Genomic DNA, 24,066 nt, shown 5'->3' with positions numbered 1-24,066 from the left:
CTTTCCACCCTTCAGCAGGGGCAGAGTTGTGCGTCTGAGCTTTGTTTCTCAATGAAATGCTGGAAGGGGAAGAAAAAAAAAGCTTGTGTGGAGCTGGCGAGGCATGTGGAAAATCAACATCTGAGATGATAATGCAAAAAAAAGAAAAAAGCAGATGAGCTTCTTCCCCTCGGTGCTCCTGCTCTGCTCCTTGTGTGCTTTCCCCGACGTCTGGATGTGAAAAATGTGATGCTGACAAAGGGCGAAGCACTTGAAGCGTTACACTGGGTTCTGCAAGGCTCCAGCAATAAAAGCTGGGGCTCCTTCCCAGGATTTCTCCCTCCCAGGCGTTAACCCCGCAGCGCCCCATAGATCTGTCTCCTGGTCTGGAAGGTTTTCAGGCACCTGTGGACTTCCACTGCTGTTTGCGTGCTGGTGCTGAGCAGCACCGGCCCCGTGGGTGATGCTTCAGACCCCCAAACAGAAGTCATGGAGGGTGGGGGGGGGTCCTGCAGGGTGCTTGGGTTGGGAGGAGAAGCTGTTTTATTCGGACTCTTCTGTATTTTTTTGGTGTGCGTGCACAGCTGTTGCAGTGCAGAGGCCCCCGAAAGAAAAATGCTCTCAGGCTGGAGGATCCCAAGAGGTCACAAATCTTTTTTCCATGATGTTTTTTTCCCCCCGCTTGGGCCTTTTTCTGGTTTTACCTACGGCTCCTGCATTTGGACTTCAGAGATGCTTCTTCAAATGCTGCTCCCAGACCTTTTGTTGGCAGAGCAGCTCACCTCTGGTGGGTCGGTGCCGTCAAACAGCAAAACTACCCCACACCCTCTCAGCAGAGCGATTGGCGGGGCAAGCACCTTGCTGCTTCCCTGACCCTCTGGGCAGCAGCAGAGGATTAAAACCTTCCCAGAATTACAGCTGTGACTTCTCCGGGGGCTCTGGTGTGCTTTGGATCGCAGCCACGCATTTTGGGAGGCTGCGCTGAGGGTGGGATGCCCTGGGTTCATTTCAGCCCCTAGTTAAGTTTGGCACCTGAATGCTTTGGTCAGTGACCAAATTCAACTCATTCTTCAACCAAATTGGTGGCTAATCAACACGTTCTGCTGAAAGATGCCACGAAGCTCTGCCAGAAGGCAGATAATTTGTGCGTTGTCACCGGGAAGCTGAAATTTTGGGGCTGATCCAGCAATTCCAGCAAGTTCATCAGCTGAAGCCAGCGGCGTCTCTCTGCGTCTCCGAGAGCAGCTATGATTTCTCTCTGCCCAGCAGTGTTTTTGCCTCCGGCGACTGTTTATTCAAAAAAAGGCGGCGATTGGTGAAATCCAAGAGCTTTTACACAGAAAAAGTGTTGCAACTGGAAATGTAAATAACACCCTCTTTTTCTGGAAATTCAAGTACAAAATGCTTGCGCTGAACTGCCAAATGATGCACGAAGTTGCCTTGTATCAAGAAATTAAGAGGAAAGAAAAAAATCTCTCTGCCCCTAGACTTTCAGAAAAGGATGATTGGAGGAAAAAGTAATGGAGACAGGACAGAAAGAGGTAGTTAAAAATATCTAGCTCTACAGTCTCTAAGCATTCTGCGTGTCAAGTAGGTATGTGAAATTGAATTAAACTTGAAATAATTAACTGAAATAATTAATCTCTTCATGGAAATGAAAGGTCTTTCCTTAGGACAAACACAGTGACCTCGTCAGCAGGTTCTGAGACGTGGACCAAACTTCTGAAATTGATTGCCCTCTCCAACCAGAAAAAGGTTGAGCTCCGAAGTAAGTAACAAGATTGCTTTTAAAAACACAAATAGTATTTCAAAGAACACTAATTGCTCATGTAATAATTTTAATAAATACTACGTACTTCAAATGAGACCTGGTAATGTCTCGAGTGTGACTTGTGACTTCTGTGTACTGTTTTTGAATAGAAATAATTTCAGAAACTATAGACAATAATCTGATCCTCAAGAAATCCCGAAGTCATATGAAGAATTGAACTCTCAAGAGACAGAATTATTTTGGTTTAAAATCATGCAAATGTATCTCGGGGCTGCCACTTTGATGGCATGTGGTGGTCTTGTCCTTTGAATGAGCATTTCTCAGTCAGTGAGGTACCTTCTGCGGAGACGGGAAGCACGGGGGAGCGTTCAGCATGAATAAATGAGAAAATATGGAAGGGAAATAAGTCAATCCTTCTTGATAGATGACCCAACAGGAAATCTGCAAGCTTCTCGTCATTGCTGCCTGGGGTTTGGCTTCCTCTTCTGACATCTCCCCAGTGAGAAGGCATGGAGCTGGGTATTAAGTCCCCTTGCTAGGAGCATCACAACTGCAAAGGAAAGATCTCCAAGTGATTCTGGATGCCTTGTGCTTAGATATGTCACCAGAGTGGTGTTTTTGTGTGGAGGGAAGGGTTAGAGCATCACAACGTGACATAAAGGCCCATGGTGGCGTTGTGCTCGCAACCCTGCTTGGTTCTCACAGGTACATGCGCGTGCCATAATGACTAACGAACTGCTGGGTGAGACAAAAGCGGAGTCTAAACAAGATTTCTCAACCAAAGCAAATTCAAATAGGGTTTTTCTGAGTGCCAATCCCTGAAGCTCCGTCTGGAAACCGAGAGCCTATTCCGGGTTCTTTCCCGTTCACTCATTAACAAGAATAATCCCGTGTATCAGTCGTCTTTGCTGTCTCTGAGGCATGAACCGCAAAGGGAAACAAGGCAGTGAATAACACAGGAATGAAAACTGTCCCCAATTTCTACACCTCTGTACAGTTACACCTTGCAGTCATGCGTCCGAAGTAAGAGGTCGCTGCCTGTACAGATCCATTTTCTAGTCAGATCCAAATTTTAATACATAGGCTTGCTGCAATGTTGGGCAGAGCTGAATCTTGTCATTGGTTGCACAGATTGTTTTGGGGTGGCTGCAGTAATGGTGTGGTTCTGTTTGTCTTCCTTTTGCATCAGGACCTAAACTCCTTAATTCTTGCTGTCTCTAACCTCATGGCACAAAGCATGCGTCAAGTTCTTGGAAATGGGCATTCTTCATGCAGGAATGCAGGAAATACGTATGCAAATATGTGTTTAATGAAGGAAATAGTATGTGAAAATACTGGAGTTGGCAGAACCTCTTGGCTCACTGAGACCAGCCCCAGTTTGTGATAGGCTCTAAGATCCTGTATCTGCGTTTATGGATGTATCCCGCTGCTTCCTAGCAGTTGTTAGGGGCTAACGTTTTTTTCCTGGATCTCCTAACCGCTCTTAAGATGTGTTTGGTCTTGCCAACATCTTTTTTAGGGCTTGAGCGTACTGAAGGATGGCACGGTAAGTGAGGTAAGCCTCGGCATGAGCTACGACTTGCACTTCTCATCCCTTATACCAGTTGAACCTGCTCATGTCATGCATCCATCCTCCCTGGGATCAGTCAGAGGCAGCATATTCCTGCATGAGGTGACACAGATCTCCAGCGCATCGTTGTTGGGATGGAGGAGCTCCACTTTCCATCGGAAACCCTTCTCTTCAGTGGCTGGAAATGCTCTGTGCTTTCCCTGGAGAACTTTACTTTGTAGAGTTGTTTTGTGTTTTTTTTTTAAAAAGTAGGATGTATTCTGAAGTCCACCAAAACTGTTATTCCTTCTGCTGTTTATAAGTCTTGATACGTTGAGGAACCCCAAGAAAGAGGTGTCAGTGCTGACTACAGTCTCAAACTAAGGAGACCAAAGCAGAGACCTGCTCAGTTGCTCGTGCAAGCCTCACTCCCTAAGAAACCCAGCCAAAATTCAATTGCTATTGCAGGTAAAAGCCCCATCTGGGAGTAAGACCCCAGCTGTATGAAAGTGTCAGGTGGACACATGATAAGGGCAGCTCTTTTTCTGGGCACGATAGAAGCATTACCCGTGTGCATTATGCTCAGATTTTCTCACCCAACGATCCCAGCGCTTTGCTGAGCACACTTCTGCTCGCAAACTTTGCAACTGCCTCTTTGATGAGGGAGGAATGTGCACTGCTATATGATCAGGGAGACCGAGGCGTGGTGGAAAGGAGAGGGGCCCTAAACTGCTCGTCTACGTTTGTGTGGAAAGCATATTGTAGAGCTGCAGGCAACCCTCAGATCTTTTGGGCCCTCTCATGTCCTTGGCTTGGGATATAATGGGCGCTGGCCTCTTTGAAAATGTGACCCTTATTCAGGTTTGTGTGAGAGCAGATGCTCTCTGCAAATTTCTGGCGTTGTGTTTCTTCTTGTCAAGAAAGCAGACCGCAATGTGGCCTGTGACTGCACAGAAGTGGGAAGGATCTTCTTGACCAAGAACAAGATCAAAAAGAAAGAGGAGTGCTTTGTACGAGGCTCTGGATGCCCTTTAGCCTCTAATCTTCCTCCCCCTCTCTCTCGGTTTTTTTAATTTCCTTTTCTTTCTTCTTTATTGCCTCAAGTCAAACCTTGATTTTTGGGTTTGTCAATGGGGTTTACCTAAGCATGGGACAAGATGTGGAGCTGTGAACAGGATCTGGATGTCCATCTCTCGGTACACGAAGCCCCAGGATGACCCCGATAGCAGCAGTCAGTGTCTGAAAAGCGTTTTACAAGAGTACTTTACCATTGACAGGAAAGCAACAGGTGAACGAGACTTCTCTGCCCTTTTTTTCTCCACCTCGTGCACCAGGTGGTATCTAAACAGCTTGGTGCTTACAGGAGATAGTCCCACAAGTAGTGCTGTGACCTGCAAGTTGCTGCCGCCTTCTTGTGAAGGTTTCCAGTTAATTTGCATCCGGGACATCTAGTGTCACCTCTGAAAAGGTAAGGGACAAAGGAATGTCAGGAAAAACAGAGCGAGGAGCAATGAGATTTCTTGAGGAGATCTGGAGGTACTGCCAGCTTGCGCTGTGGGATGTTGGGCCTTGTTTGGGATCCCTAAGCCAGCTCTGACAACTTGGCGGCGAGAAGAGACAGCACGAGAACCCCGAGCCTGCTGGAAGGGATGAAAAGAGTTCTTGCCCTGCAAAATGTCGTGTTTGATTTTCACTTTACACAATCAAATTGCTCTGGGAAGGCTGTGATGGAGGAATGCAGCCTGCGTTACACGGAAACGTGCGCTTGGCTACGCTCTGGCTTCTGCCACTCACGAAAGGTCCGTACCTGCTGATGGGTGTACGAGTTTGAGCAGGAACCTGCCCCATTTACATACGTTAAAATAAGTATTTTAACAAAGAATGCTGTGTTCTGGCTAATTCTTCATTCAGTGCCCTGGTCAGCTCTGAAATACCATCAAGGAGAAGTTTGGCCTCGTCAGGGAGAGGTCACGACTACAAAGGAGCAGAGGCAAGGGAGAAAGGAGCAAGCGCGCCGGGATTTTTCTGAGTGCCGTAGATCAGTGGCTTGGTCCCTCCGTGCTTCCCACGCTCTTTTTGTTGCATTCCTGAAAGAAACATGATGTAGGAGGCTGGTGCGAATCGAACAACGTGTCCCAAAACGGCGGTGGCGTGAGCGGGGCTCCCTGCGGTGACGCTCCACCTCCTGCGAGCCAGCAGAGAGAGGAAGCAAGCCGCAAGTAATACGAGAAACTATTATATTTACACGGATTATATTTACTCTGCAACGATCCCTGCTTCTCACACGGGGCATTACTTTTGCTGGAAGGCTTCCGGGCTCCTGTAGCAGGCAGGGAAACTGAGGCACGGAGCTTAGGTCTTTGGCTTGAGGTGAGGAAATGGCTCGGTGCTAGAGATGGAGACGGATTTTGCAGCTCTCGTGCCGGTCAGCCTAAGGAGTCCTGCTCCAGAGAGCGACCCACCACAAAGCTGTGGTGCCTATGATGGGATCTGGGTGAACTTCACACCCTGATTCTGCAAGTTTTAGCCCCCACAAGCTGCTGCCTAACGCTGGGGCCTGAAGACGCTTTGCTGCCTGTCCCACCTCGCTCCAGCCACGGTCCACCATCGGTGCACAGGGGTTCCTGGAAGCCCCTTCGGAGGTGGTTCAGACCTAGGCCTTCAGGCCCAGGCCGTGACAAAGCTCTGTCTCCACACCAGGTCTGCAGGAAGCTTTTTGTGCCTGGCAGCGAGCCCGGGCCAAGATTTGAGCCCGATGTAACTCCTGCCCCTTCCTGGGCTGAGCCTGCGCTCGAGCTGAATTTTTTTTCCCCTCTGCTTTTATGGGCTTTCTCCGTTTTTTATTGCGAGCGTAATGACTGGAAAGCAACGGTCACCAACGGCTCTTGAAGCACGTGGTGGCTCTCCAAAGAGGCCGGGAGTCAGCCACACCTGCGGAACAAGTAAATATTCGGGCTGGTACACGTGGTGGGAGGGATGAAAGGGTCCATCCAACATCCACCCGAGGCGGAGAGGAGTCCCCTCAGTGCTGCTGTGTGGCGGTGGGCTCGTAAAAAAGCACGCCTAGATCAGAAGCAGAACCTCCCAGCAGGATTTCCTCGCTCTTGTACCTTTAATTACAGTTCTGCTCCGGCTCTGGGGTGGGTCTGGCTCTTCTATCTTGAATCCCATCAGAGTTCATAAAGTTTTTCTAGGAACGAGGACGATCGGTCTGAGTCAATGGGGAGACCTGAGGCCCAGACAGCGTGGGTCCGAGCCTCTGCTGGCAGGAAGATGTGTGTCTGCTGCTGTCCTGACAGTGAAACCATCTGTGTGTCTTGCTGCTAGCTTGACCGCTGCTTTTTAAATTCGATTCTGGTGCATGGAAAAACTTGTCATCTCGTAAAACAGCTGGCTGGGGAAAGGAGCTGGCAGGCCGCAGTGGGGAAGCGGTGTCCAGCGCGCATCATGTTTTGGCATGCCCAACGCAGCGCCGCTGGCTGCCTTGGAAGGTTTCCTGAAACACTCGCTTTTTATGAAAAAAAAAAAAAAACCCACTGCCTGTGTTGAAGCACATCGCTCCCTCACAACATCTCTGAAGTTAACCGGGCTGTGGGGCCGGAGCGGGCAAACGGCTGTACCTTGCGGTAACGCAGCGTGCTCGGTCGGGATGAAAGCCAGACTGTGCTTTCCTGCTTCTCTCTGTCTTATGAACAGCCATAAATAGCTGTGACCTGGCAACAAAACTCATGGAGAAGGCTTCTAGGAAAGCCTGCAGTGCGCGCTGCCTTCAGGAGCCCGATAGCCTTATGGTATCTGTGAATGCTGGAAAGCCCGACCTCAGTTGAGACACCTGCACTCGAGTTTTTCTCAAAAGCATGCCACGGGCGTATAATACCTTGTAGCTGATTCAGCTCGCTGAACGACTTATCTCAGGGGTGAATTACAGCAAATCGAAGCTGTGGAATGGCTCAGGAAGATAATAGCGCTGGTAATCAGTGATAAGGTATTTACATTTAAGATTAAAAAAAAAAAGTGTTTCAGTTCTGTGCCTATCCTCTTGTATTAGGCTTCTAGGTTCAGGAGCTGCCTTGCTGCATCTCCTTCCCGGCATGGGATGATGGCAACTGGGGAACGCTGGCCAGCGTTCAAGGCTCCAAGAGAGGATAGAGACTGACCCTAAAGTCACGGTGACCAAACGAGTATGTTTCTATTTTAGTCTGGTTATTTTTGGTCTTGTAACAGACAAGGCCTGCTAATATGGGGTAAACAAGGATTTTCTCCAGTGCGTGAGTAATTGGAAAAACAGCCATGTGCGTGCTTTGTAACTCCACTGACCTCTCAATTACATTACTCTCAAGTAATTTAGTGGGGTTTTTTTTAATAACATTTGTGGAATGAAGCGGGTGTTTGCAAAAGATGTCGGTATAGGACTGTGGCTTGCAAGGAGTGACGTGGTCACAGCTCGCTGGGAAGCCGAACGCGTTGTGCAAAGGCAGGATGGAAAAACCAGGGATGTGAGTGACCTTTCCCATGTGATGTGAAGCCTGTCATGTATTGTGAACGTCCTGTCCTACTCAAAGCAAACAGCTAGAGAGGAGACATCCTTTTCTTCTCCATCCACCCTTCCCTGGGACTTTCTGCTCCTCTTTGACCCCTGGTACCACCTTCCTTCTGGTTGCAGACGAGGGAGGAAATCTGCTCAGTGGAGATGCCTGGGAAAAAACGTATTAACTTGAGTAATCGGCATGATACACCGGGATACTGAAGGCTTTCGAGAAGCATGTAAAACAAGTTACGTTTTTAAGGTTTTAGTTGCGTTTCAGAGTGTGTCTGGAATAAACTGGGGAGAGGGGGAGAGAAAAGGTGTCTCCCCAAAAGGAGCACTACCTAATGTCATCTGCTGTAATTTAGACTGTCAGGCTTTAACAAAATTCTTTAGTTTATTAACCAAATTGTTTAACTTATTTTCTGAAAAGGCAAAAATATCCTCCTTTCGTGCAGCCTCACCCCCTGAATCTTGCACAGACTGAATACCGCAGCGGGTGGAGAAAGCTTCCAAGGGAACCGTGCAGAGGCCGGAGGAAGTTTTCAGGCTAGTTACTATTTAACGTGAATTGCTGCAAAGACACAGTGCTCTCCTTCCCTAAAACGTAAGCTTCAGGCTTCACTCCTTTTTTTTTTTTTTAACATCTGAACTAACAAGGTACACACGGGCCCTGGGACAGCGTGTCCATCTCATCTGTTGCCATCTGAAGCTCAGGTAAAGGGTCAAACTTCTGGTATAAGTTTCCTTTTCAGCAGCTGAGCCCAGCACCTCTGTGAAATTGGACGTTTTCTGCTTCCGTGTAACTGGGAATCCTCTCCCTTCTGCTTTGCTGGGTTTGAGAGAGAGGCGATGTGTAAGCGAAGCGCGCAGATTACAGTTTTGTCCCTTTTGTGAGTCTCTGATCCACTCCATGGCTTGCAGGTGCAGGATGACATTGGCCTGACCTGAGCTCCTCTGTCTAGCTGTAGCTCTGGGAGAGGCAGAAGAGCAGCAGCCGAAGCAATCTGTGCGCATCACAGCAATTCAATGTGTTTTAATGTTTTACGAGCTATGGCTTGCCTTAAATTGCCAGCGCTGAGCTATACGGCATCCATATGGATCGGCTTTCTTTTTTATGAATCGCTTCCCAAGGCCGTGTTTGACTCTAGAAACGTTTCTGAAATCCATCCATCTCTATCTGGGCTGCGTTTATCTCCAGCGCTCCCCTCCAGGTCAGGGAACAGCTCCGGAGCAGGATCTGATACTAATTCAAAACAGACTGAGGCTTTGCATCAGAAATCCTCTTTTTTTTTTGTAAGCGCACCGTGGCAAATCCGGACATTTAATATGTTTGAGGATAATCTTTTTTTTTTTCCCCCCTGCTCTTGCAGATAGCCTCGCTCTGTGAAATACGCTGGCCCGTAAACGGAGGAAGCGGGTCCGTAGCGAGGGGAATTTCTGCAAGAGCTTCGCAGGCTGCGCTCCGGGTTTGTTGCCGGGCTGCTTGGGGATTGAATGAGTGATTTGGAGGGCAGGCTAGGAGATGGGGTGATACGGGCCTCTGGGGTTACTGCGAGTCAGTGACATTCGATTACAGCAGAGGTAACACCTCAGGCCCTCTCTTCCAATAGGAACGGGACTTTGACGGGGCGAAATCAGGAGAGTTTGGTGGCCAATGAACGCCGGCTCCCGGAGTGAGTCACATTCATAGTTTCAAGTTTTGCGGTCTGGCAGATCCCGGGAGATGATTAAACCCACATAAAAGAGCATTATTAATAACAGCGCCTTCGGTCCTCTGGCGGCTTCAGCTCGTGTGCGAACGGGAGATGGGGCAGGGGCTACCGGTGTGTGCGTGGGGAGGGGGAAGAAAATAAGAGGGGGGGGGAAAAAAGGTTACTTAACCATGCTGGGAACACGAGGCGCTGCTTTCCTGGGGGAAATACAAGGCTGGGAATGCCCTGCGGGCTGTGAATACCTGCTGGGCTGTTATCACGAGATCCCTAGCCCCTGCAAAGCCAGAAGCTGTGGCAGGAGCCGGATTTTCCCCCCAGGGACGGGACCCCCCCCGAGCCCTTTGCTGTTGGGCGCTGTGGGAATTAAGGGGGGGCACATAAGCCCCTGACGGCTTAGCCTGGGCTTCCCTGGAGCATCACCCACCTCTGTGCGTCCTCCTGGCAAAATGCTCGCTGTCTGCCTTGGAAGCGTGCCCCCTTCCCTCCCCGGAGTGGCCGCAGGGACCAACTCACCGACAAGAAATCGAGTTTACATAATCCTTGTCTTGTGTTGGCACGATTTGTCCCGATTTCTAATGTTAAGCCTTTTTTTTTTTTTAATGTTTCTGTCTTCAAAAGCCTTCTGTTAGAGAAAGTGTTTCTCATTATCAGCTGCGGGGCTGCCAGACCTGGGAGGTGTTCGTTTCCTATTACCCTCCTTGTCCCTCCTGCTGTGCATGATTCGTCCTAAAACAGAAGACGAGGAGAGCCCTAGGAAAAAGATGTCACAGGGCAGGTGGGTGGCTGGTGGCCCCCCGCATGATACCCCCCTCAAAATGCCCTGGGAAGCATTGTACCCCCCAAAAAAAATGCCCTGGGAAGTCAGACCTTCATCCTCTTGGGACCATGAGTGCTGTCTGGGGATGCCAGAGGACACCCGTCCCTGTGACGTGTTCTCTGCCACCCCCCTGGCCTCCGTCTCCCCTTGCAGCAGGGACGTGGGTGCCATCCTGATGCATCTTTAGTATGGCAGCAGTCGAGGGAGAAAATCGGAGAGAAAGGATGGGAAGTGGGGCAAATTACAGCACAGTTTCCCAACGTGACCTCCTCAAAGCTTTGTCGATGAGGGGAAAATGGTCAACAAGGTTTAGACAGGAGATGCCTGCGGTCCTAATATGCTCTTGCTGCTCCTCCTGTGAGTAGGACTGTGATTTTTTTCTCCCATGGCCTTTGACCCTCTAATATCCCTTGCCTTCGCCTAATACAGGTGTTTTCTCCCTAATCCTGCACAACTTGACCACCCGCCTCACCGCGGGCTCAGATGCACAGGGGAGCGCCACGGGAGAGTGAGCAAAGCTGTCTTCACCTTCTCAGCCTCCTCGCAGGCTCTGCAAAGAGTCAAAATAACTTTCAGGCTGCCTCCTCCCCCAGCAGAGGAGGAAAAGGGATTTCTTTTTCATCCGTGCTATGGCCCCAGGCTGGCTGTTGGGTGACCGGATCAGACCCAAGCCAAGGTGACGCCCTGCTCTGCTCTGCCCAGGTAAATAGTCCCGCACCGGCTTCAGGAAGGGCAGTCCCAGACTCAGCTGAATATTTCTGCAAGCAAATAACTTGCCAGCGTTTTTGGAATGAGGCTCCAGGAGAGGGGAAAAAAAAAAAAGAACTTGCTGTTCCTCAGGACCTAAAGGACCCCATCCACCTGTCTGCTGCCGCTGTGCCGGGCTGAGTGTTATCCCGAGCTTTACCAGCACTTAAATATTTCGTTTCCCATGAAATTTATGTATCGGTGAGGCTGTTCTCATCCCTTCAGCTTCTAGTGAAGAAGCGAAGTGCAGCTGGTCTCAGCCATCTAGGCTGGGCTTTCAGGGCTTTCGTACGAAAAGGAGATAGAAAATAGTTTTTCGAGATGTGCCTCCAAAAGAGAGCAGGTAGCAGTGTTTTCTCAGGGCTTTGCTCCTGCACCTTTGCCTGGCGTGCTGTGAAAGGTGCTGAGGAGAGCTGAAATGGGAGCAGCAGCTTCCCTGGATGAGCGGGGCATGAGTGGGAAGAAGCCCTGGCTGTAATCACCAGGCGTGCCAGCTGTAAGATCACTGATGGAAGGCTCATCCTACAGTCTGTAGACAAATACAATTCCTTCTGGCCAAAATTCATCCAAATTTTGTGCTTCTTGTCTTCAGGGGGAAGAAGCAACAGTGGCCCGATGAGGTTTTCCTTGCTGTTTGCGTAAGGTGAGTGCTGGGGGAATGGACTGGCCCTTAGAGCATCCCGTCCTGCTGGGAAGGATCTGTGGGATCCCTTCGGAGAGGCTGACTGGGGAAGGGGAAGCCTACCAGAAGCGTTTAAAAGAAAACCTCACTGAGAAAGCTTTCTCTAAGTACTGGAAAACTAATTTTTTTCATCAAATTTACACTTCTGGCACAAGAGAAATTCCTCGCTTCAGAGAAATTCTCAGGGATTCGTCTTCTGAGAAAGCTTCAGACCGCTTTAGAGGGGGATTTCTGCCGAATGAACTCAGCGGATATGTGCACGCTACGCACTGACAGAAGACGTTTTCATCACGGGCTGAGGCACTTCTCGTTTCCTTGAAATGTTAGATGGGGAATTTGGTTCGCTGCCATCAGCTGCTGCTGCTCAAAGGAAACCCCCAGTGCAATCTCGTATCAGTAAAATATTAAAAATCTCTCATGCCTGGATCATTTGCTGTGAACTTAGGGGCCAGGACTTTGGGGAGAATCATATAGGTCAGTCTTGCACGTAGGTGTTCAGGAGAGGTGTATTTTGAAAACCTGTTGAAGTGGGTCGCTTAATTTTGCTTATTAATGGTTTTAGTTCTGCTAATGCACATCCTCAACCCTTTTCCCTTTTTTACTCTCCCTTCCGACCAGGCTCTGAAGATGAACTGCACTCCTCGGTAGCCGTGGGTTGCTTTCCCACCTGTAGCTGGATGTTTGTAAGGTAGGTGTTATCATCTGGTGCAACAAGGAAACAGCCCCTTCCAACAATGTACTTTATTCTGTACTCTGACTGGCATCTCTATAACCCAACTCTCCAGTAACACTTTATCGAGTGATAATATTTTTGCTGACATAGGTGTTGGCAACCATTTTCCCCCTTTTTTTCCCCCCAAATTTGGAAAACGGACTGATTTTTAACACTTTATAGAGGCAGAACCATTCCTTGGTGCTGTCAGCTTCTTATTTTTGTAGGCAGCAGAATTTAGGTGAAAAAATTCCACCACCCCGCCCCTCCAGAAGTGCTGTCTGCTGATTTTTGGGGCAATTATTTCCTAGGAAAGCAGCCTTTGAACTGAGGAGCCCGAAAGAGAAAATGAAAAATTTGTTTCCTGATAGTTCCTTCTGTTTTTCTATGATTATGCGTGCAAAAACACGATGGAAGGAGAAATGCAGCTGGAAAGAAAATAATCTGTTGCAGCGGTGCCTAGAGGTCCTGAACTCGGTCAGTAGCCCGTTGCACAAGAGTTTGTGTGTGGACGGGGCTTCTGAGGCTTCAGTCCTAAGGGGGATTTTTCAGAAATCCTTCTGGGCTCTGGAAGCAGAAGCCTCTTCAAAGCAAGATGCCTGGAGAGCTGGGAAAGCACAAGCAGGTCAGAAGGCAGCTCTGCAGACACCCTGTTGCTGCCTCGTTCAAATATTTGTTCAGCTTGCTTAAAGTGCTTGGAGTTTCTTGTGAGGTTAGGTTATAGACACAGCCTACACCAGGGACCAGGAGGGTTTCCAGGCTAGGACAGCGTCCAAAAGGGAGCAAGGCCAGATTTTAGTACTGGACAGCAAGAGCTTTTGTACTCGGAAATGCTGTGTGGATTTGGACACAAGATTAGTCTAGGAAGCCGCAGGGTTTGGATATGCCACGAGGTCTCTACTTCCTCATGACACTTGTTATCAGCCTGATGTTTTTTCTCTGGCAGCTGTCACAACTTACGCAACTGTGTTTTATATCAGCGGCCCCAAATGCAGCTGTAGGAGAGGCTCTCCTTTGGCCTCTCGAGCTCAGCGAAGGTGCTCGATGGTGCCAGGTTTCCAGCCATAGCTTAGGCATGGGTGTCGACCGTTTGCTTGGATGTGGACATTTCTAGAAGTGAAGGTGTCGCCTGAAGCTGTCCCTCCTCACCTCTCTCCTATAGGAGCACTGGAATTCAGCGTCACCCTCAGCACTGGTTAAAATATCTTAATTAACCAGAAATTAATCACTTACCTATGTTGTCTTCCCAGCACAGAAAACTGCTTGAAATCACTGTAGCTCGATCACAGAAGCTCAGGAGCTAAGATTTTAAAGAAACTGCTAAACACCGTGAATCTGAGCCAGCAACAGTGTAGGAGAGCGAGGATGCTCTGATTTTCTTTCTTATCCCATCACGAAAGGTAGCATTCTGCTCCAGATGTGCAAGGCTCAGGTAAGCATAATTCCACCACTTGGCTTTGCTTTTAATCTTAAGTTATCTTTTAAAGATATAAAGAAGACATACGATGGAAACGGGAATGCTTTTTCTTCTCTCTGATGCCTGCTGAAGGATCGTGGAGTTTCTCTGGGCACGTTTCCAGCTTTGTGAAAGGATAATACAGTGCTGATGATTTTCAGTACGTACAACTGTAACAAGTGCATGTGGTTTCCATGTGGAACTGAAAGCTTGTGCTAATGGCCTCCCAGGAGGGGAAAACCGCAGCCCCATGCAGAGTCGTTAATAATTTTGTACCTTCTTTGTCGAGCAGGTATGGAAGTGTTTTGGTTTTCAGTACATTTTACAGGGTTTGGAAGTGCCTCAGTCTATTATTTGGCTGTAATTTGACTTCCAGAGAATATTGGATATGTTAAAACCACTGTTTACCTGGTCAAGACTCGAGAAATAATTCTGTTCTCTTACAAGGCACTGATTCATGTAGCTGCAACCCAACGCATCGTAGGGACTGTTAAAAATTGTGATTAGATAGACACACTGAGCTACTGCCTGAGAGCGTGCTGCTTCACAAAATTGCGTTTGAAAACCCAAAACATGAGGGATTTTGGCCACGTGATAAATTAGGGCCTCACACGGAAAGTTGCCCGTTGTGGCTTGGCAGAGCTGGAAGAACTTATGTGGCTATGCATATAGATAAAGATGGCTAAAATTAAGACAAGGCAGTGGGTAAGCTGAAACAAAAATGGCATTAAAAGCCGAGGAGCAGTTCTGAACAGCATCAGCTGCTGTCACACCACATAGGATGTTATTTGACTTAAGATACCTCTTGCCCCAACAGTTTCAGTGAGGTACCGAGGCCAAGGAGAGCATCAAGGTGTAGGTGAGTTGTCCCTGATGAGTAGTACGCAGATATTAGGTGATCACTGCACGTTTTTTAGAGACTGTGGGTTCATGCACACATCCATCTATCTTCTATCATCCATCTGTGATCTGTAGATCAGACCTTTCTTGAGATTTCGGTCACAGGAGACACTTTTTTCCTCCTGCGTGGGACCATTGCCAGCTCGTGACCAAGCTGTGTCTGACCCAAAGCAAACCTCCTTGCCCACTGGAGCAGCACCTTGGGGTGCCAGAGCTGGGTCGCCGTGTTCCTGTATCCCTGTTTGAAGGCTCTGCACAGCCGGGGAGGAGAACACCTTGTTGTGTCTCGGCTCGTGCTCACCCAGCCGCACCGCTAGACAAGACGGGAAGATGAAAGAGGACTGAAAACATAGATTTGGAGTAAAGGAACAAAGATAAAGGAAGATAAAACAAGAAAATGCTTTCTTAAGGTTATCTTCAATTACAGAGATCGTCCTTAGCTGGCTCAGCACGTTGGCTGGCACTTGCTGCTCTTTCTTCTAGATAGAAGCAGCTGGAATCTCTCTTTCTCTCTTAGAGGTTAACATCATCTTCTCTTGTTTCCATTAATGAAGACAGATCCCAAGTCTTTGTTTGTTCTCTTCTGTAAGAAGAAATCCAGAGCAAAACCTCTTTTTTGGTCTGTGGGGCTGCAGAAGTCCACGGGCGCCTTGCAGGGGCCCCGTGCAAAGAAGCCAGGGAAAGTCAATGAACCACCAACGTCCCTGCACACATGGCCAAACCCTCCATGGAAAAAGGTTAGAGGCCCAGGAAATAATAAAGGTTGAAAATGCTGGCCGTAGGGCTCAGACGCATTATGTTAAAAATTAACAGAGACATGTGAAAACCTCAGCCCACATCTGTGGTTTGTAAGTGAAGGTTTACTGTTGGGCAAATTAGTGCTGAAGTCTATTAACTTGTTGAATTCATTGCACTTCTGATAGTTGTGTTTTTTTTTAAAGGCTGCATTTTGCTTTTCAGCACTTCTCAACGTTATGCGAGACAAGTAACAACATCGGCTTTCTGTGGGAATCTCATCTTGTCCTCTCCTGACGTCTTTACGGCATGCCAAATATAGGGTAAGGCCAGCCAGGGAGCTAATGCATGCACTGAGCGTGAACTCCTTTTATTAAAGAGTAATGAGGTTTGAGATGGAAACCAAGTGCTGGTTCTGTGGGTAAATACAGGCACTGAAATAGAAGTGTCTAGGGTAGCCTCCTGATAATTGCTGCGTGCATCTGCTCGCGTTGACGTTGCATCCAAAAGCGAGAGAGGACCTGGTGGCTGAGTGCTCAACTCCGCGTATTTATTCCCTGGATGTGGCCACTCAGCTGCCAGGTGGAGATGCGGTGACAAAATACGAGCTTAAAGGCAGCGTTTGGAGTTTGCCTACAGAGGAAATGAAGACACAAAGACCTTGGAGGTGGCTGGGTCAGGATTTCCGAGGGCTCTGCCTTTGGGGTGGCTGAACTTCAGACCTGGTGCTAAAAGAGACGCTTGTGGTGCTCAAGTGGGGAGCCCTGTGGCACCAGGATGGATTTTTTCCAGCTGATAAGGAATGTTTCACCCTTCCAGCTTTTCCGCGCTTCATCTGAAGAGGAGCTTGTTTGCACCACCTGATTTTCTAGGGACTTCCCCAAAGCTTCTCTGTTTGGAAGCTGCTCAGCACCCAGCACCATTCTTGCGCCGTGCAAGCTTCATTCTTTCCTCCTGCCATCCATTATCCCCCATCTGCATAGCTGCCTTCATGCTTTGCATCCCAGCGCCATTTCCATGAGAGTAAAATTAGCAGCTTGAGTAATTACGAATAAGTCGCGTTAGACAAAGAAGCCTTGAGGCTGATTGTAGGAAGCTGAAGTGTCTGGCATTGCACTGAACGGCAGCAAAAAGATCATTTTTTTCTGAATCTACCAGGACTACCAAGGTGTTTAGGAACCCAAATCCCATCGACAACGGTGGGGGCACAGGAGGATTCATGTTTAAGTGTTCAAGGCACCGTGGTTTGGGGTCTGGTCTTCCTCTCCGTCGCTGGGCAGCGCCCAGCAATGAGCCCGGCGAGCTGTCTTCATCCTGATGCTGTGATGCCAAAAGTCACCGAACTCTTACCGAAATCAGGGGGCCAAACTCGTGCCCTGCTCACCCCTGAAGGCCAGGGATGCCTCAAGCTGCAGCTGGTTAAAAAGAAGAAAGCCAAAGGTCTGTGCTCTGCCTGGTTTCCAAAAGTGAAGCTTGTATCAGGCACATCTGATGAGGAAAGCGGGTGCTGCTGAGCTGAGTCCAGGACAACAGCTGTTACTAGTAAAAAAAAATAATGATGGCTTTTACTGGGAAAAAAACTGCTCACTGACAGCAGAAAGAGTTTTACTTGAGTCAAAACTGCAGGTTTTGTCTCATAATAGCCACATTAAAAAAAAAAATGTTAAGAAGACAGCCTGTAGAAAATTACTGCTGTCATCTCCAAGGCTTGATGAAAATGAAGGAATCTAGTTTGTTTTTTGCATGTTTTTGTGCGCATTTGCATCAGAGTGAATAAGTTTTAGTTTAAGAAATGTTTAAATACATGCTGAAGAAGTTAGGCTTCTGGACATCTGGGCAAAGGGTACCAGTGCAAACCCCATACGTGTGCTGGGGGGAACCTCTGTGCTAAAACCCCTCTGTAACAACTCTGTTCCGTTTTTTTTTTTTTGTTGCTGCTTTTAAGGGGATTGCTGGAGGTTGGCCTGTGAAGTGGCAAGCCCAGAGATCACATCAGGATACGCACCGGAGCAATAGCCAGGGGCACCAGCCTGGCTATGAGCACGTGTCTGACCACCGTCCTGCAATGGCAGCCGAAGGTGCAGTCTCGGGAGTTTGAGTTATTTATTTTTATTTTTTCCATGCCATAAAAAGGCTGAAATGCTTCTCCTATCGTTTAGGCGTGGAAAAGGTCTGGTTCTGAACTAGAAAACCGATGACTTTTCCAGCTAGCTGGTTTTGAGCGTTACTCCCCCCAAAGAGTGGCACGAGGTGACACGTTTCAAAAGCGTGCTTCTTCCTGCGCCGCGAGACCTGTTCGAATTTCATTTTCCACTTCAGGATGATCTCCCAAGCCCTGCAAGTTTTTCTGTTACTATCCTGCACCGTTTGGAGCCGTTTGCTCTGCCAGGATTCCTATTTTATTCCAGCTGTCGTAGTTCCTCGGGATTTCAGTCTGCCTGGCCGGCTGTGACATGCAGACTAAAAGCTTTGTTTGGCAGAGGTGCTGAGCAGCTTCTTGGCGAGCACGCTTTACTGTACACAGAGACACAGGGGAGGAGAAATCTCCTTTTGTCTCTCTTCTCTGATCCAGCCTTTCTTCAGACCACGCTGCTGCTGGCTTACGTGAGTTTGCTTAAGGATTCATTTCACAGCATCTAATATCCACTGATTCTTGCAAACTTCCACAGGTTTGCTTCCTAAAAAAAAGAGGTTTAAAAACTTTATATGAGTTTTCTGTTGTTCTTGCGAAGAAAGTGAAGAGAATCACTGTCTCTATCCCTGCTGCTTCACTACTTCAGCCTATCTGAGAGGATATCACAGGGCAGGGAGTTCCCCAGGTGCATGAAATCACTGCTGGTGCCTTTGACTTGCTCTTATTTTGCTCCTCAGTATTCCCACCGAACCACTCTGGATTGTGCTAGCCTCAGCACCAGGTTCATACCAACATCTCTTCTTATGTTTAGGGTTCCTAACAAGCGGTCATTTGTCTGCTCCGAATCCTTTTGGTATATTTTACATTGTTTTCCCTGCAAAGATAATTTTACGAAGAGTTGCAGTGTTGCACGTACTGAAAGGTCGTGGGAACCTCTCACTAAGATTAGCCCAACTTCTTCTTATCAATAGCCTTAAGTGGTGTTAGCGTTTTAAAAGGAGTACTGTGTGAGCATTAAAAGACACTTTTTTTTTCCCCCCAAGTACACGTTGAAAAGCACTTTTATCCCATGTCTAGGGCTGGGCGCTAAATGGAGCTCTATCACCATGGGCTGATGTTTTCTATTCAGAGGTTCACAGAGAATGCATTGTTCGATGGAGAGCCGAGCTGCAGAGGTTGGAGCAATTTCATAAGCATAAAGTTATGGCAAGGTGTCTACCAGGAGCCTTTGGATGGAAGGGAAACCCTACAGCACAGGCTGCTAAGGAAATGAGCTTTACATTGCTCAGCTCTAAGAATGGAGGGAGAAAAAAAAAACAACACAAAATAAAGGTGTCGTTGCCTTTCAGTTTGCTCAGTTTGTCAATACCAGGGCAGAAAACATCATGTTGTACATACAGGGAATCACATCCTGAATTTCTGAAAGGATTTATTGCTGAGCTAACACCTTCCAGCACAGAGCATCCTGCTCCAATGCGGTGGCCATAGCAGTGATGCTGTAAGGACACAGACACGTGTTTTTCTAAAAGCTGAGAGCTGAGCCTCTCACTGTAATGGATTTGATTTCTTAAATGGCTGCATTTCTGCTTTTTTTTTTTCTAGAATGTGTTGTCCTTATGGAGAGATGGATTTACGCTGGAACCTGCTGCACTGATGCACTGCATCCCCTACAAACCCCACGGTCATCCTTGGCGCAGAGACTCCCTTCTGACTGACCCAAGCCCTGCTGAGTTCCAGTTAAGTGCATTTTTACTGATATTGTGGATGAAGTGCTTTACTCAGAGGCTTTTCTGTTCCCCCCAAGGGCTTCGTTGGCATGCCCAGGCCACAGGCTTCTCTCACGCTTGCCCAGCTCTCAGAAAGAGGAGGAGAAATAAACTTGGAGAGAAGCTGGCTTCTGCAGGGGAAGGATTAAAGCACCCGGCGACTTCTGAGAACTCCCCTCTGCAGTGATGACAAATATCCTGACACAACTGGAGAGAGACAAAGCTGTCCCCTGAGTAGGATCAGGGCTGGCTAGCACAGCAGGAAGAACTAGATGGGATTCTTTGAGGTTTTTCTTTCTCTGAAAAGAACAGGCCATGCCTCGGAGAGTCCTTCTTACCAAGTGGTGCTTCCCTCCGAAAGCTGATTCACCCTGCCAAGGGCCTCTTCAACAAAGGATAAGTTATCCAGTTCCTCTTTATTTCCCCCCATTATTCACAGTCGGTTGTATTTGGCTGAGGCACGCCATTGAGAAAGGCACCGTCTGGGGCTGAAGACATCAAGAAATGCAGATCTATCATCTCCCATGACCCTTCTCCCATGCGAGTAACCGAGTGCTTTGCCAAAAGGCACTTCACTCTCAATTTGCAGTTGTCTGCCTTCAGCTGCTGCTGTCCCATTAGCACCCATTTACTTTTCCTCCCCATCTAAGCTCTTAAATGCAATGAGCAAGACCCCCTTGAGCCCTCCTTTTGCTGGGGGGGGGGTTCCTGGGGGCACGCCCAGATCCCCAGGTGGATGGAGCCCACCGCGAGACCTTCCCAGCCTCTCCTTAGCTCGTTGTTAGCCTAGAGCAAGTCTTCTAGCTTCGAGGGCCAGCACAGATCCTGATTCATCTCCGAGCACCCTGACCACGAGCGGCTCGGCCGAGCCCTTCATCCCCCTCTCCCCAGATCGTGGGCCTGGGGTGACTGCTGTGGGGGCAGTTTGGGTCTGCCCACGCACAGGACGCTTTCCCAAGGATCCCCCTTGGGATGGTGGCTGAATATACAGCTGGATTTGCTTCTTGGTGCAGGCACCTGAAAATACTACTTCTACCTGTGAGTAATTTATCGAAACTTTCTTTTTTTTTGCATTGCTAACAGCTTTTCACCGTCACTGCAGAGGCAGCCCCCGCACCTTTTCCAACTGAAACCTTCCAGGACATATTTTCCCACTGCGTAGATACCAACTGTAACTGCAACTTTCCACACAGCTCGGTGAAACTGGGATTTGTCTGAATACTTTTGGCTGGCTGAGGTATCCCCGTCATCCCGTGCAATTGCCCTGCCCTCTCTGCTAGCTGCTGTCCTGCCAATGCTAATATTACCCGCAGATTTTATCAGCGGCCTCGCGTAGGCATATTTCAGGATTGCTGATCAAAAAGGTCAATTAGCATTGCGATATTTCTCACCTAATAAAAATTATCGGAGCTGATTCCAAAATTCTTGAGATTCCAAAGGCATGAAAGCTTGTCCTTAAAAGGAAAGGAGAGATGATGCTGCATGAAGGAAGTTCTCTAGGGTTAGAAATGTTTGCCACTTTTGCCCACCCTGAAACCTACAGTTCCATTCCCTCACATCACAGCGCCTGGGGGATTTGTGTAGAGGAGGGTGAGGAAGGTTTGGTTGTGCTGCTTGGGTTTTTGTCTTTTTTTTTATTGGGGGTGGGGAGGTGGAGAACGTGCCAGCCTCTGGAAATGCTGCTCCTCAACGGGAGTTCAACAGCCTTGTTGGTTTTGAGAGCATGTCAAAGGGCGAGAATAGACAAACTCGTGCCACGACACAAATCCAAAAGCCCTGGGAAATTCAGGAGTGGGTAGATCTGAGGTCTCCCCTGCTCCTAAATTGAAATAGTCCAGGCAACAGCGCTGACACTGCTTATCTCCCAACACTTCTCTGCTCCGTCACCCCGAAACGTGTGTGTGAGGCTCCTGCAGCCACTTGGGTGCTCTCGCAGGGGCTGTGCTGCCAGCAGAGTATTTTCTGCTTCAGGAGTTTGGTGTTGACAGTGTTATATCTTTTGGCGGAGGCTGCTACGACTTAAACCGGAGCAAGCATTTTATTTATTTTTAATATACATCCTCAATGAAGCCATTGTTGGGGATGTGACTGCTCAAAATGTGCAGCCTGAACTTCGCTTTTAATTAACTCCAGGCAAAGAAATTAGGAAAGCATTTGCACCGTGAGTGTCTGTGGCAAAAACATACTCTACAACAGAGGGGATACGCAATAGCGTTCTTCAGCGCTTATTTTTTTCCAGTGGATAGTACACAAATTTGTCTGCCTTATCGGGGGGCCTGATTATGCCACTGGAACTGATCATTTGTTGTAAATATTTTTTTAATAAGTACCAACCAGTTAAATAGATCTACTTTTAGTTTTCTACACAACGCCTAATACAGCAGAAGACGTGGAAGCAATGAGCAATCTGATTTTTGTCTCCAGCTTTTACGCAGTTCCTTTTTGAGAGCAGTGGGATGACAAGGTCTTCCCTGCTGCTTATGGGATCAGTGGATGAGATGAATTGGAGCTCTCTTTGTAAGAAGAGTAATGTACAGAAATTACTTAGTTTCTTCTTCTAAAGAGAGATTTTGCTGATGTTCTGCTGGCTTTTCTTTACCTGTCTGGAGTGGATATGGAGGCTATAGTAAAATTAAGAGAACTTATGATTATGCCAAAGGTTTTTCCACTGGAAATGGTGGAGCATTGACAGTTTTTGATCAAGAAGCTGACGTTATAAATCAATGGTCATACTTCATCTGTTGACTCTATCACTGGACCCTCGGACAGCCGCACCTGAGCATCTTCTTGTGTCGGAGGAAGGCACAGAGAACGGATAGGAAGCGTCGAGCCCCAGTGGGTGGGAGAAGGCCAGCTGGTGTGGAACAGCAGCATGGGGCTGGGGCCGGCCCTCTCGGGCAGCTCGGGGACTTCGGGAGCTGCAAGTCCCAACAACAGAGGCAACAATTCTGCTTTTGTTGAGGGACATCTGAGCCTGTTTGTTTGGGCACGGCTGTGGCCCTTTGCGTAACAATACAACCTTTTGTTTCAGCACAGCTTTTGAAGTCGAAAGGCAGCGTTCATCCAGGTGCTGAAGCCAATTTGCTTTTAATGAGGCTTAAAGGAGCAAATGGGGTCCCTGCAGCTCCCATGCAGCCATACGCTGTTGATAACACCAGCGGAGGTAACGTTGAACGGTGACACAGCTGCCCAGGGGTTGTGCTTGTTGTCAGCAGCTGAATCTCTCCAGAAAAGGAGAATTTCAGTGGGTATCAAGTCTGAATGTCCAAACAAGGAGATATTCCCTTGCAGCCTGGTCCTACACCCCCCAGAGACGTGGTCCGAGCTTCTGCACTGGCGTGTCTTTCCTGAATGCCCTGTGATGAACCCAAGGCTTCGTTTCAGTACTGAGGAGCCTAACAAACACCAAATGATCATCAGTGTTTAAGGTTTTGAGGATTCGTTAGGTGAGAAGCGTTTGGAGATATCCAAATATCCCATTCTTGAATGCTCTGGGGACTCCCAGGATGAGGAGAGGTGGAACAGATCCGTGAAGGCATCGGAGCACTTCTGCAACGCACCTTCCCTTTGGGTTTCATCTGGGAGCCAAAGCAGAGGACATCTCAGCAAGAGAAGCTTCAAGAAGCACGTTCCTGAGCCAAAATGAAGCTCGGGTGTGGACCGAGGACCAAGCCCCGAGCTTCAGATGCAGGCAGGTTCAAAGGGGGTGCTCTGGCTGCTCCTGCTTCCCAGGTACTTGTGCTAGCGTCCCCGGCTCTGCCGCGCTGGTGGTTAAGCTCCCACGGAGCAGCTGCTCAACAGCTGCAGCTTACGCTTCCCATATGAAAGAAAGCCCAAATCTCTGTGAAATTTCCAGTGGTTTAACAGCTGCTGCTTGAGCCAGGCTGTCTGTGCCATGTACACGGGGACGCTGTGGGGGGAAGAGGCGGGCCAGACAGCTGGGAGCTGTAATTTCTACAGCCGCTTACTTTTTAATCTGCCTTTACTCATGTCAGGGCCTTCTGAGCGCAAATTTGAGAGTGAAGGGGCCTTTGGATTGCTTTTCCTCCCTTTTCTCACCCCAGCCCCGCGGTTGCGGTGTGTCCTGTGAGCCAAAGTCTGTCACCAAAGGATTTATTTCTGGGGAGGCTTTTCGGTGGGCTTCATCTCGACTAACTTCTAGACATCCAAGCAAGCCATCGCAAAAGCTCATTATCGGGGATGCAGAGGAGTACGGTCCAGCAAAGTGCCGTTCAGCTGAATTGGATGGCGTTTTTAGGAACAGACAACTTGCTTTCTGAAGACAGGAGCTGCCACTGGCTCTCAAATTCCTTTTTTTTATTTTTTTTGGCTGCAGCTGGGATAGACCCCGCTATGTGCTGGATCTTCTGGGAAGGCAGAGGTGTCCTGCAGAGATGATAAACTCTTGAAGGAGGAGAACCACTAAAAATCAGGAAATCAGTTGTGTACTTGGAAAAACCCACGCGGAGTCATTTGCCAAAGGTTCTGGAGGGTGTTTAAAAATATCTACACGTTAACAGGCTGTGGTGTGACCAACTGGCCAGCCTGGGAGAGGAAAGGTTTTATGCCCAGGACGTA

General features: G+C 48.4%; 1 long non-coding RNA gene across 1 annotated transcript in view; it reads left to right on the top strand.

Annotated features, from left to right (window-relative positions):
* The first annotated feature begins 8,411 nt into the window (after positions 1–8,411).
* The window catches only part of LOC308184842, a 49,558-nt gene continuing 33,903 nt past the window's right edge, over positions 8,412–24,066 (top strand). Inside the window, exons 1-8 of the long non-coding RNA XR_013942941.1 lie at positions 8,412–8,541; positions 9,198–9,293; positions 9,438–9,500; positions 10,158–10,314; positions 10,786–11,058; positions 11,696–11,746; positions 12,404–12,473; positions 12,725–20,725. This is a non-coding gene — a long non-coding RNA (uncharacterized lncRNA). The remainder of the gene's footprint in view (positions 8,542–9,197; positions 9,294–9,437; positions 9,501–10,157; positions 10,315–10,785; positions 11,059–11,695; positions 11,747–12,403; positions 12,474–12,724; positions 20,726–24,066) is intronic.

This window comes from Anser brachyrhynchus, assembly GCF_964034855.1.
Source record: "Anser brachyrhynchus genome assembly, chromosome: W".
In the NCBI taxonomy this organism is placed as follows: Eukaryota; Metazoa; Chordata; class Aves; order Anseriformes; family Anatidae; genus Anser; species Anser brachyrhynchus.
Note: the sequence above shows the minus strand (reverse complement) of the source record. Positions and strands in the feature narration are given on the sequence as shown.